The sequence below is a fragment of the Zosterops lateralis genome (genome assembly GCF_965231275.1).
Source record: "Zosterops lateralis genome assembly, chromosome: 21".
Taxonomy (NCBI): domain Eukaryota; kingdom Metazoa; phylum Chordata; class Aves; order Passeriformes; family Zosteropidae; genus Zosterops; species Zosterops lateralis.
In genome coordinates this window covers 1,942,983-1,955,820 of record NC_139781.1, presented here as the reverse complement: position 1 = coordinate 1,955,820, position 12,838 = coordinate 1,942,983, and the positions used below count along the sequence as shown (strand labels likewise).

Sequence of the window (12,838 nt, the reverse complement as noted above, 5' to 3'; positions counted from 1 at the left end):
ATGCAGTCATTTCATGTGTCAGGTACACCCACTGCTCCCTTCCCTGCATGGCTTTTGGTATGGATTGAAAAGAAACATGAAATCTCTTACAGTATGGGAAGAAAGTAACCCTGAGTAGGGTCTAAACCTCCCAATATTGAGAGCTGAGTAGCTGTGGATCTTGCCTGTGCTTTGGCAGGAGATGACTGTGAGGAAATTCTAAGTGTCAGGGAGCAGCAGCGTAACAAATGCAAGAGATGGCAAATAATTTTTGTTTTGTGGTCACTAATAAGAGGTAAAAAGGAAGCATGGAGCTGAGTATGTAGACTACTTCTTTCCTATAATAGACTGTATTTGTGGAGTTCTGTCTTTAAAATCCATAGATCCTCTCTTGGTGCTGGTAAACATGAAGGTACTCTTGAAACAGTAGTCAAATCTTCTTCATGGCTGGTTCCTATACATAACTTTAAAGTGTGGGCTGTCTGGAAAATGTTTTGGTAGTTTTGTATCTATAGTTTTGTGTACATATATATATATATATATATATATATACACACTACAATTTCTGGTCCATGCATGAGGTACTTTGTCTAAATATCAACTCAAGTTTGGGCACACAGTACAAAATACTCCCTTGAGATGCAGCCAATATTCAGTCACCAGATAAAATGGCATCTGAATCTGCTTGAGAAGGACATTTTGGTAACAAGCTCAATCTCGCCTCTGTTGGAGTCTGTCAGGAGTTTCCATTGACCTCTCTGAATCCAGAATTCACAAGTACTTGCAAATCTTTAGTGAAGTCAGATTCTTTGCCCCTCATGCCACTGCACCCAGCAAAGAAAAAGACTAATCCCATGAGGACCTGAGCCCATCAAAGTGAGAGAAGTAAATACAATTGAATACTTAAATTCAAACCTTGTATCCCCTATCTTCTATGAAGTGCAGTCTGACATTGCACTTAATCCGATCTAAGTGTGAGCTACCCTATGTCCTGATTGTGGTTTCCTGCCTCCCTTTTGCTGCATCAGTTGATTAGGTGGTGAGGCAGATCAGTTTATTTTTCTGACAGAAAAGTGCTCTTCTGACCCTCTGGTACCACAGGCTCACACTTTGCTGCCTCTGAGGAGGTGGGAATGGGGAGCGACAAGATAGGGAGAGGAATCTGTGTGAGTGGAAATGAGATTTGGTGCAGCAGCCTGCAGTCTAGAGGAATTAATGTGAGACTAAGGATGATTGTATGAGTAAAAGTTGCCAAACTGAGCTCTAACTGGCCTATCTAGGTACTAAAAATGTATTCAAACTTTTATCAGCTGAGCAGAGTGAAGGAACTAAGTCAGCTAGAATCATGTCAGTGAAAATACTCTGACCGTTGTCACAGCAGATGTGTTTTGTCCCTTGTCCCTGTGTGTTTAAGGAGTAATGCAGCACCCATTTCTAGTTGCATCAGGCTGAGACAAGCCTAAGTGTATGTGCCATTTCTTCAAAAAAAGTTTCATAGCTGTTTAAACACTCTTCTAACTAATCTTCTAAAATCTGTTACATCCTTTCAAAATCTTTTCTCTGACCTTTGTTACTTAAATTTCAGATAGAGGAAGGAAGAATTATAGCAGTTCATATTGATGTTTGGTTGGTGAAAGGTGGAAAGAATAGTTCAAGGTACATTTAGGCTTTTTTATTGTTATTTTAGATGATACCAGGTTTCCAGTCACTGGAATACCTCTGCATTTACTATCTCTGGAGCCCTCCAAAGCTGAAGTAAAAAAGCAGCTAGGGAGGAAAGCAGACTGGGGAGTTTAACTGAAGTGTGTTCATTGGCAGAACACACCTGGTCTGCTCAACATGCAGGGGAGGTAGATGTGGTCTGTAATTATAACCCCAAGGTAATGGCCAGGCCCATCTCCAGGTACATGGCTGTTATAATCTTGCAGCTCTGGGAGTCACATCTGTTGAGAGATGATGAGTAAAATCATCTTGTAAAAAGCAAATTATTTAACCTGAAGTTACCTGAATAACTCAGTCTTGCTGAACAGTTCAAGGTATAAATATATATATATTTCTTTCCACTCCTGCATTTTCAGTAATTTTGAACACGCAAACACTAAAATTTAAGTTATCCCTTGTCCAGATCTAAACTCTGTGTTGCTCCCTAGTTTAACCCTTCAAAGGGCTGTGCAATGGGAATCTTGAAATATTCTCCTAAGTTGCAAGGCATGTAAATATTTCTAAGCCTGTTCTGATGATTAAATAGAGCAGAGGTGACTTTGGGAAGTTCAGAGCAGGTCTGTACATTTTCTATCAGTTCAGATGGATAGGTTTTCTTTTTTTGTGCTAAATTTGCTGATTTTTTCTAAAATGCTCTCCAAATTTTCTTCTTTAGGGTATAATATTATCCTGTAGGTCATTCCTTTTTTTTATTTTTTTTTTTCCCGTGGTGGCTGTAGGATCAGAATTCTTCAGCATGTCATATTACAAATGTGTATCCCTGAACAAAGCCACAGGGCTGCCAGGGGGTTGGCTCTCATTGTGATCTGTGCTGCTGCTTTTTGGGGCAGGCTTGGTCAAGGAGAATTCAACAGTCTTGGTAACAGGCTCCAAAATCAAATGAACTTGTGCAAGGCAAATTTACAGTGTGCCTTTTCTCCTTAAGAAAAAAGTCTCACTGGCAAACAATCTGAAAGGACCCAACATCTCAATAAGACACGGTGCCTCCCCTCTGCTCCCTACCCTGAAAGGGCTCATTGTTTCCAGGTCTCAAGGTGGGCTCATTGACTTTCATGTTACCATGGAACCAGCGTGTCTTTCTTCCTGAATTATATTTGCTGGTAATCTGCACAGCTTTTTTCAGCAAATTAACACAGGTAATTTGTGAGTGGACTTGGTCAGACTAAACGCCAGTAAAGAACCTGTTTGATTAACCAGATGAAGAAATAAAAGGTGTAAAAATAAAGTTCTGGGGTAAGCCTTGGTTGAAAGAGGGAGGGCAGCTAACCAGAAATGCTGTTAACTCCTAGTTTCTAAATGCTGTTAACACCTGTCAGGGCGCAGGTGCATTTGGCACTTGGTAGAATAGTGATTTTTCATCAGTACTGTGTTAGAAGTATTTTCTGTTGGTTCTGAGGGAGTCCTTGATTTGCTGAGTGTGCTCTCATCTCACTGAATCTCAGGGTGCTCAGCACTTTGTAGGGCAGATCCCTGGTGGGCCCAGTGCCAATAAGAACAGTTCCTTTCTCTGCCTGGCATTTCCTTGTGAGTGATAGCAGTTGGAAATATCTGAGTCTGTTATTTTAAGAACATCTGTTGTTTCGTGTCACAAACCATGGTATTTTTCAACAGGAGCTAGTGTAAAAGTTAGAATCCAGTTCACCAATTAAGAAAAAAATGGAGTAGTCTGTTCTTATTACAGTACAATTTGAACTAAATAGTGTGCAAGTGAAAGCACAATAAGACAAACTCTACAAAAACACACAGGAGATATGAATACCCAGTATAGAGAAGAATTGTTTGTTCTTCCATTAGACTTTTTACTTATATTTGTCATGCTATTATTATGCATGTGGCCAAAAAAATAGAAAGAAACTGCTTAAATTGGCAAAGTCCTTGAAACAAGTTGTTTGAAATAGCGTGGGTGTTTTTTTCTCAGGAGGGACAGCTGTGCATAGCTAGCATGTTGCTCAGTGAGACCGTAAATTTTAGCACTAATCTTCGTTTCATGAATTGTTGGGTTTGCTGTTCTCAGTGATAATGTTCAAGGTTGGATATTAAATTACTAAGAATTTTCTAGTAGTGTGTTTTCTACATTGCGTGCACAGCAATTTTTAATCTCCTGGCTGGGTGCTGTATGTGTATTGTAGGTCATCCCTTATCACACTATGCCTGACAGCTAAGAAATAAATTAACCCAAAGCAAAATTTAGGACATATTGGAAGCTTCAAATGAATTATTTGATGGTATAGTTTCAACTGTATCCATTCTGAGCAGTAATTCATTTTATTTTTTTATTTTTTAAATAAAACTTATTTTGATTATAGTGGCAGCTGGTTCTTAAATGAAAAGCTCTACCCTCTGAGTCCTCCATGTCTGAGCAATTCTAACTGCACAACAGTGGAGTCAATCCTGAGGAACTGCTTGAGAGGATTTATACAAACCGGTCATGAGATGTTGATTTCAGTGAAATGTTGTGATTTTTATCTCCACTGTATTGGTTTCTCTGTTTAGGTGACATCTGTCCATCATTATCTCTAGTGGGTTTCAGGGAAGACAGAGCAAGGTGATGCCTTAAGCAGAATGAATGTACTCTTACAGGACAACTTTATTATTTTACAAACTAACTTCTGTAAACATACTTGCTTGGACTCCCAGAATTAAATCACTGTTTAGCCTTGTCCATTTTTAAATGTTAATTGGTTAAGGCTTCGTTTTAGCTACTTTTACTTCCTGAGTTGCTTTTTGTCATCTCCCAAATGATAACTCCAGGCAGTATGGCTTTAGGTTGGACAGTGGTAAAAGGGGATTAGAGGGTTAAAGATTTTAACAAGTCACCATTTCAAACAGTTGCTTGCAAGGGCACACACACCTATTGATAAAGATCTATGCCTTTGGCATAAAAGAGTTCTGAAGATTATAATAAGTAGGCATTTCTGTTCTAAATTGCATCAGACTCCACAATCTAATTTTGTAGATAGTTTTAGTCTTTCTGATGACAGATTTTCCTTTGCATGGTTTAATAAAGACTGAAAAAAATATTTCTTCAAATTTCATGTCAGGTTCTGTTACAAGCTGGTCATCTGAATGTTGATGTTGCATATGCTAATTGTATGCCTTTTCCTATCTGTAAGACAGTCTGAAAACAAAAGCCTTGTTTTCTGTCCCCCAACATATAAAGTAATAACTGAAAACAAAAAATGTAAAAAAAGTTTTGCTTACATAGAGGGGAAAAAAGGAAATTAGAAGATTAAATTAATGTTTGCATTATTTTCAGATTGAGGAGTTGTGATAATGATGTCTCCAAAGACACATTTTCAGTTTTTTTAGCTGCTGCTAAGAATACTTTCCTTTTGTCTCAGATTTTCCTTCCCTTATGCAGTACTAACTGAGACATTTGGTTCTGTGTTTTCTAATATATCATTTTAAAGTTCATACTTTGCTTAGTAGCCTAGGAACACACTTAAAAATAAAATAGGATATTTGTAAATAAAATAATACATTTACTCTGCCAGTTCTATTCTTTGTCCTTTTTTGGTTTCCTGGGAGAAGTGTTTGGGGCACACTTTGTCTCATATTTAATCAGTACCTATTCCTCAGCAAACATACTCTTATCCTGTCAAAATACTGCATCAAACTATACCTCCTCTGATCTGTTTAATCTAGATAAATGTTATAAAGGCTTTTTGTCTTTTCCCACTCCAGACAGGTAAGATTATCCCTAATGGAGATTGTACATTTTGTCTTGGCAAAACTTTGCAAGATCCACAGTTGATGAATAGACATCCGCTCTGCTCAGAAGTGTTACTTGAAATTAAATAGGCCTAACAGTAAATTAAATACATGGCTACACAATGGAGCTGCTTAAATTTCCTTTGACATTTTTCTAGTTGTTCACCTCAGTTTATATTTTCTCACTTCTCCTTTATCAGTGTCACTAGGAAAAGAAGTTATCACTAGAAGCCAGGGTCTTCTCCAACAGGTAGAACACAGCCTTTTTTGGTTTCTCGAGTTGCTGTCTAACTGACACATGGCTGAACCATGTAGGGAGGGTGCAATGTGCTCTATAGTGAATGCAATATGCTCTATAGTGATTGCACAGTGTGCTCTGCAGTGAATGTGCACTGTGCTTGCTGGGCTGCCTGCAGGGGAATCCTTAAGCAAAGCAGCTGTGCCCTGCAGGGAAGGGCTGGACTGGCTGAATCACTCCAAGGGTTGTTTTACCATGAAAGGACAGGTTGCTTCAAAGCCTCAGTGAAATGAGAAGGGCAGCCCATCTGAGCCAAGAGCTGTAATAGTAAATACAATGTCCTGTTGTGCATGTTATGTGCTGTATCTAGGTGTGATGGGAGTGGGATAATTCTATGGCAATAAAGTTGCAAGTTGATTTGACATCTTGGATAAACCAGAACCTTCAGAGTCCTGAGTGGTCATCTAAAACTGGATTGTGATGCTGTGTTTGTTCTGCACATGTGTCCTGCCAAGCTCAGAGACAGATCTAGGAACCTCTTCCAGGGGCTGTGCCATTACTGCTCTACAGAGCAGAAGTGCAGAAAAGCACACTTTCATTGTTTCTTTATGAATTTTTCTTGGTCCCCTCTTTGAGTTTTCAGGTCTTGGGATGAATTCTCCTCAGAGCTGTGGTGAGAATGTAAGGTGAGAGTGGAATTCCTGAGAATGTGCAGGACCTGCATCTCTCAAAGCAACCCAGACATTCTCAGCTGGAGAACGGGGAGCAAGGAGAACTGTTTTCACGGGTTGGGCAGAATTTGGAGAGGGTTTTATTTCTGTTGTCTAAAAGTCTTGAATTCCTAGCCTTGTGTCCTTGTTACTCTTCTCTGCCTAATCTGAAGCTGTTCTGTCTTTTCCTTGCATCCCTTCACCCCCACCATTTGTATCTGCATTTTGGGATGTTACTTGCTTTTGTTCTCTTCCAACTGATGGACAGATGCTTTATTTGCTCCCATAGGTTTGAAAAAGCGACTTTCATTGGGAATACTGCTGGGGGTAAAGCTTGAAAGGCTCCAAAGAATCTCTTGGTGTAGATGAATGATGGGAAAGAAGTTTTTTCTGTAGAAAACCTGCCTGGTCTCTCCCTGCCTTTTTTTTTCCCCTGTCAGCAGCCAGAGCCTGCAGGGTTTTGGGCTCACGTGCTGCTGAAACCCAAGCTCCTGGGCCTTGCTGCAGAACGTGGAAGGTGTGCCCAGATCTCTCTCTCCAATGTCAAACTCATTAATTTTATTTTCTCCTGAAAAGACTAATTTTTCAGGTTTTCTTTTTTCCTAACCTTTGTTCCTCATGGAATGAAAAAAATGCATGAAATGTAGTATTTCCAGTAGATAAAATTTTTGCCCTCCCTGTCTCTTCCCAGAGATAGTTTGTTTGAAAAATACTTTGCAGGACCACCACTGTGTTTGTAGAGAATGTTAAGATAAATGTGTTTATAGATAAGCTGTGTTTAGAAACGTATGGTTATTTTCATCAGTGTGATAGGAAGGCTCATCAAAGTCACTTCACTCTCTACAGCTCTACTAGAAAAGGGAATTACTTTAGTAAATCCATGCTTAGTTATGTAAGCCTGATTGCGTGATGATATAGTATCTCAAATGCATACTCTTGGCTTTTTAACATAATTTACTTTTATGATTTTCCACCTATTGCTTACTCTTTGTAATGCTGATATTTTATAGTGTTGGAGAATTCTTAATTGCCAACTGATTTATCCTCTGTTAGGGACTAAATGGGAAGCCTTTGGACTTCAAAGAGCATTTAGACTGCATTTGCTGCTTGGATGGGCCTTTTATGCAACTTTTCTTTTGCAGAGTTGTAGGGCTACAGACAAACAACATGTCTGAATTCTACTCCTATTGCTTTTAATTTGTTTGCTTTGTTGAAGGTGAACACAGATGTACATACAATTTTAAGGATGTACTATATGCGTATTTCATTATTTTTCATTTTTGGCGTAGAGGAATTGATTTATCACTGACATTTGTGTTAGCACAAGGTGTTTGTAATTGGTACTGATATCCTGGTGGTATTCTACATTTCTCATAAAGGATAAATGATCAATCAAGAGTGCAAAGTTGTTAACAGCCAAGAGTAGACAGTTGTATGCTCCTGGGACATGTTGTGACTTGATAAGTCCCACTCCCTGAAGATAGAAATAGTACACTAGAAATAGGATGGAGGATAAAGGAAAAGCTCCAAAGACATTTACTTAAAAAAAAACCCCCACATTTTTTTCTTAATTATGTTTACTACTATGGTGCCTAAAAATTAGTTAACAACAAGGACCCATTGTGCAAGGACCAACTCAAACACAGTAGCACACATCTTCTTCCCCTAAAGGAGAGCAATTTCTCTGCGATTCTAATCTTTGAAGTATTTTGTGGGTGGAGCACAAAGTGCCTCCCTGGTTTCTTTTGTGATTTAATTAACCAAGAACACGCTACGTGCAGTGGTACTTTCCAGAGCTGATGTAGTAAATCTTTCCTAGAGGACTTAAAACACAGTGGGATGTCTCACTGTGCTATTTGCAGTGGCTTTACTCTGTTCTTGCTTCAGTCAATGACAAAACCTCCAAGGAAATCAATGAAGATGCATCCACATACAAGCCAGCTCTTATTTTCAGGATCACAAAGTGCAAGGGAATAGAATGACTGCAGAGATAAAGGTTAAAGAATTAATCATGTTGGCACTATAACAGGTAGTGTTCTGGCAGTTCCAGGAGATGACTACATATGTTTTTATTTAGATACTCTATAATTATATGGACTTTCAGCTGTTTGGGCCTTTTGGCCCTTCTGTAACATGTGATGAAGATTGTCTATTTAAAAAATAGAGTGAAAGCTTAGGTGAGAGCAGATGAGTTGGTTTATCTGTCCCACTCCAAAAGGAAAGAGTAACCTCAATGTAGATATTGTAAGTGAACTGATAGGTAAAGAGGGGTAAACTTTATGCCTGTGGGCCACAATACCTTGCTAACTTCTGCTGCTCCTGAGAGTGGTTCTTGACAGATTCCACCCTGTCTGCAGCTGATGTGTGCCAGTGATTTTGGAAATTCAATATATTAAATATATTAATAACCTGAAGAAACAAATACTGCATCTGTAACTATTAGTTTAGGATACAGATGTTGTTTTGGTGTAAAATGGATGTGCCCAGCCCATCTGTGTATAAATTCCATTATTAATGACAAGTTCCAGCAGCAATAATCTCTTACTACAGGAACATTTTCCAAAAACATGTAAGTTTTATGGAAACTTATACACATTTGCTTTTGTGCCAGATTGTCCTTTCCTCTGACTAGTTAGTATAGGACAAGCCAATATTCTGTCCCTGACAGCCACCCCTGTTGCTGATTTATAGATTCTTTTATCATGACTATGCTCTTTTTGCAGTGTACTTTACACACTCCGATTTTGTCTGTTACCATTCCTTAGAATCCATTCTTTACTAAAATTTTCCAATTTTTGTGCCCATTTCCACCATTGCTACTTTAGCTTCCTCATGATAAAGAAGATGTTTTTAACATTTTGGGACATCTCTTATGGCATCACAGCTGTCAGGTCTCTTTACTCTCTTTGGCTCCAGTCCAGAACAAGCTGAAGTCAATGGAAAGATTTGAGTGCCACTGCTTCTGCATGAATCAACTGTGCATAAATGCTTGATAGAGGTACACCAGAAGCATGAGAGGAAAAATGTCCTTACAATGACTCTTGGTTTTGAATGTCTTTTAATAATAGTTTCTCTCTTGCATCAATATTTCTCAAATAGAGTGGGTTTTTATAAATTGAAATCATGATAGCGATTCTTATGTAAGCCTGAAATAACTCAGTTTAAATCAGGATGTATGTTACTCAGTTGATACTAAATCTAAAGGTGTGTATTTGTGTAACAGTGCTGCTATTTTGTTTGTTGTTTTCAGGATCTTGGCTGCTTCAATGCAATGAAATAAAAATTATTTCATTAATTTCTCTTATAATGATGGAGTTTATAACTATAACTAATTAGCTTATTTTTTAATATATTTTTTTAAAGAGCATATTCATCAATCTGAAATGTAGAGCAGTAGGAAAAAAATCTCTCCCCTGAATACATGCACTGAACAAGTATGACAGGCTTATGTTTACATGGTCAGGTTACCATCTGTAAATGTTTGAATGACCTTGCATTCATATATTTGAATGGGAAAATGTATAACCATTCCAGAAGAGAACACTGTTGTCTAGAATCTTATATTCTAGCAGCCTTTAGAGTTGTGTACACAAATATTATGCACATGGCTGTTTGTGATTTAAATAGTCATGGAGTGTCTGATGTCAGCTACTTCCCCTAAATAAAATACTCAGGGTATGTACACCTGGTTTGGAGCCAACTGGCTTTGCTTTGCTTCCTTTCCAAATGCCTTCATTCACAAGTGACTCCTCATGCTGTGAAACAGAAACCTAGAACTACATGGTGACCACAATTTTACACAAAATAGGGACACACTTTCAGTTTGTGAAAAGTCTGCAAAGTGGTCTCATAGGATTTCTTCTTATACTCAATGCCTCTTAGAATTGCTTGAAGGTTGTTATGACTATTTTACAGCAAGAGATAAAATTCCTTTCTGGATAGGGAAGTGTGGCAGATTGGATTTAAGGCTTTTTGTTAATATCTGTTCATTCTAAAACCAAAGGTGTTTAATTTAGCAGAACAATGTAAACATCAGCATGTATAGAGGTTTTCATTTACCTTCAGCAGAACACAGATCAAGTGATGTCAGGTTAGTTACTTTCTTTTGAGAAGCTGATTCAAAGAAGCTCAAAGTTGAGAAGCTTGCATGAATTATCTTTCATTTTTCACGTTCCTCACTGTCAGGAAATTTTAAAGGCTTTAAAAATATTTCCTGTGAATGCCTTTAGTAAGGAAGTGTTTGGCTCCAGTCTGAACTTGTTTTGGCATTTAGTTTGATCACCTTGATATGAGAAGCTTAAATGTTTATTCCTTTCAGAATTTCAGAGTTTAGGGACTTTACCTGAGCATGCTGGACAGTGAAAGTTTCCTTGGAGAGGGGTATTCATAGTGTGTAACAAAACCACATTGCTCAAGGGGGCCTTTTTTCCAGGATTTTCACTATTGTCAGTAGCATTGCAGGGCTTTGGGAAGCCCAGTCCCTCAAACCTGTGTAGTGTGGAAGCAGGTCAAACTCTAAACTAAATTCATGTAGTCAGATTTCACATACTCTATTAGCTGGGAATTGAGTTTGTGATATAGGGACTTTAGATTGACATAAATACTGTAATTATTCTTGAAACAACTAATGCCAGTGCAGCAAATTTGGGATATATTTTCAGTTTAAATCCAAATCCATGCTGGTTTCCTATACAACTTCCTTGCACATGTGTTCTTAGTTTAAAATGCCATTTTCTCTCATCCAGTAGCTTTTATTCTCATGGTTAAGGGATGCAGCTTCTTATTCTTAGAAACATGCAAGGGTCCTAAAATTAAATTTGTCTTGATAGTTCCTATTGATATAAAGATACTTGTTTATGCAGAATGGCTGAGGCACAAGTTGTAGTTACTAATGATGATCCTAGTCTAACAGTGTACTGTGTATCGCAAAGCATCTACTTTTATGGGTCTGAGAGCCCTAGGAAGCACTCTGCACCTTGCAGAAGAGCACCAACTTGTGTAAATTCATTTGTCCTCAAAGAATTGCTAACCCAGCTTTTTCTGTTTATTTGGTGGTTCCGAAAAGGATCCAATTGTGGAGAACTTAAAATGTAGTTACATTTTGCCCAATTAACTTCCCAGCAAATTCACACAAAAAATGCAATGTAGATGAAAAGTGTCAAAACCAAGTCTTTTAATTAAAGAACTTCTGCTAGCAAATAGTTACAAAATTCAATTTATTTTAATTTTTTTTTTTTTAGGGTGGAAAGAAGTCCTACAGTGGGCCATGTGGGGGCCGTGATTGCAGTGCTGGATGCAAATGTTTTCCAGAGAAGGGTGCACGGGTAAGTTTGTTTAGACTAATAGAATTTGTCCTTGCCTCTTAGCAATCTTCTTAGAAATAAATAAATAACTAAACAAACACCATGTTAATACGTGTAATTCTCCATCTAATGACCTCATGAAATGACAAATGATGAAGACCAGCTGCATTTTAAATGTTCCTGGCCAAGATTTCAAAAGCTCTTCTAAAGATTTACAAATGGCTCGCTTTGTAATGAGTCTTCAATGGAATCCTATTTCTTTATGTGATCTGAGTCCTAGTTCAAACGAAGTCAGATGGTTTTTAAGTAGATTGCAACAATTAAAATTAGGAAAATCAAAGTAGTGTGGGCTTCTAGCACAGATTTTGCCCAGGACTTACTGTAATAGCTTCTGTTTATTTGTGGAAGTGTTTTTGATTTGTGTATTTGGTTGTGGAGGAATAAAAATTCCAAATGGATCTGAGCAATTCCCTTTGAGAAAGTTGCTTATGTAGCTAAAGTCTCTCTCTCTCTGAAGTCTTCATTTGAAGAACCCAAATGTTTAAGCAAGATTTCTCTACAAATCTTTAATTTCTTTTGCTTGTATGAACAGACTATAACTTATCTTAATGCAGCTGCTTATCTCCTCTCTTAGGGGAATGAAGTAACTGACTTCACTCTGCCTTCAATTGTAATGTTAATTTTTGTCCAGACACCATCTACTTAATGTTTTATCTTAAGCTCTAGAGCATTTTAACATGTATGAAAATGAATCTTCCAGATTTTGCTTTTGGAGATGAAAGGATGAAAGAGCTCACAGTAGGTACTTGAGGAATTGGAAAGGCTTAAAGAGAAGGGAAATAATACTAGTTGTTTAATTTATCAGCTGTACTTCCTGAAATTGTACTGAAAACTCATCCTCTGAGTGAAAACAGAAGAAATTAAGTCTCATTTAAACACTAGCAGTGCTGATTTTTCCTGTCTATTTCAGTGACACAGTATGTGTATATGCAGGGCTGAATTTAGGAAGATGTTGCTATTTCAAAATGACTGTTTTAAAAATCATGTTTTTTCTTATTGTAGGCAGAGTGTGAATGTGTAATTGATAACGGGCGATGTGTTTGTTCTGGAAATATAAAATTTCTTTTAATTCATCATGTGGCAGGGGGAACACTTGTCTAAACAGAGAAGCAGAA

At 37.9% G+C, this 12,838-nt stretch overlaps 1 protein-coding gene across 1 annotated transcript in view; it reads left to right on the top strand.

The window, feature by feature from the left end:
- COL4A6 (collagen type IV alpha 6 chain) overlaps positions 1-12,838 on the top strand; it is a 101,563-nt gene that overhangs the window by 21,455 nt on the left and 67,270 nt on the right. The window contains exon 2 of the mRNA XM_083876283.1: positions 11,601-11,684. The gene's annotated coding sequence lies outside the window, so the exon portion shown is untranslated. The remainder of the gene's footprint in view (positions 1-11,600; positions 11,685-12,838) is intronic.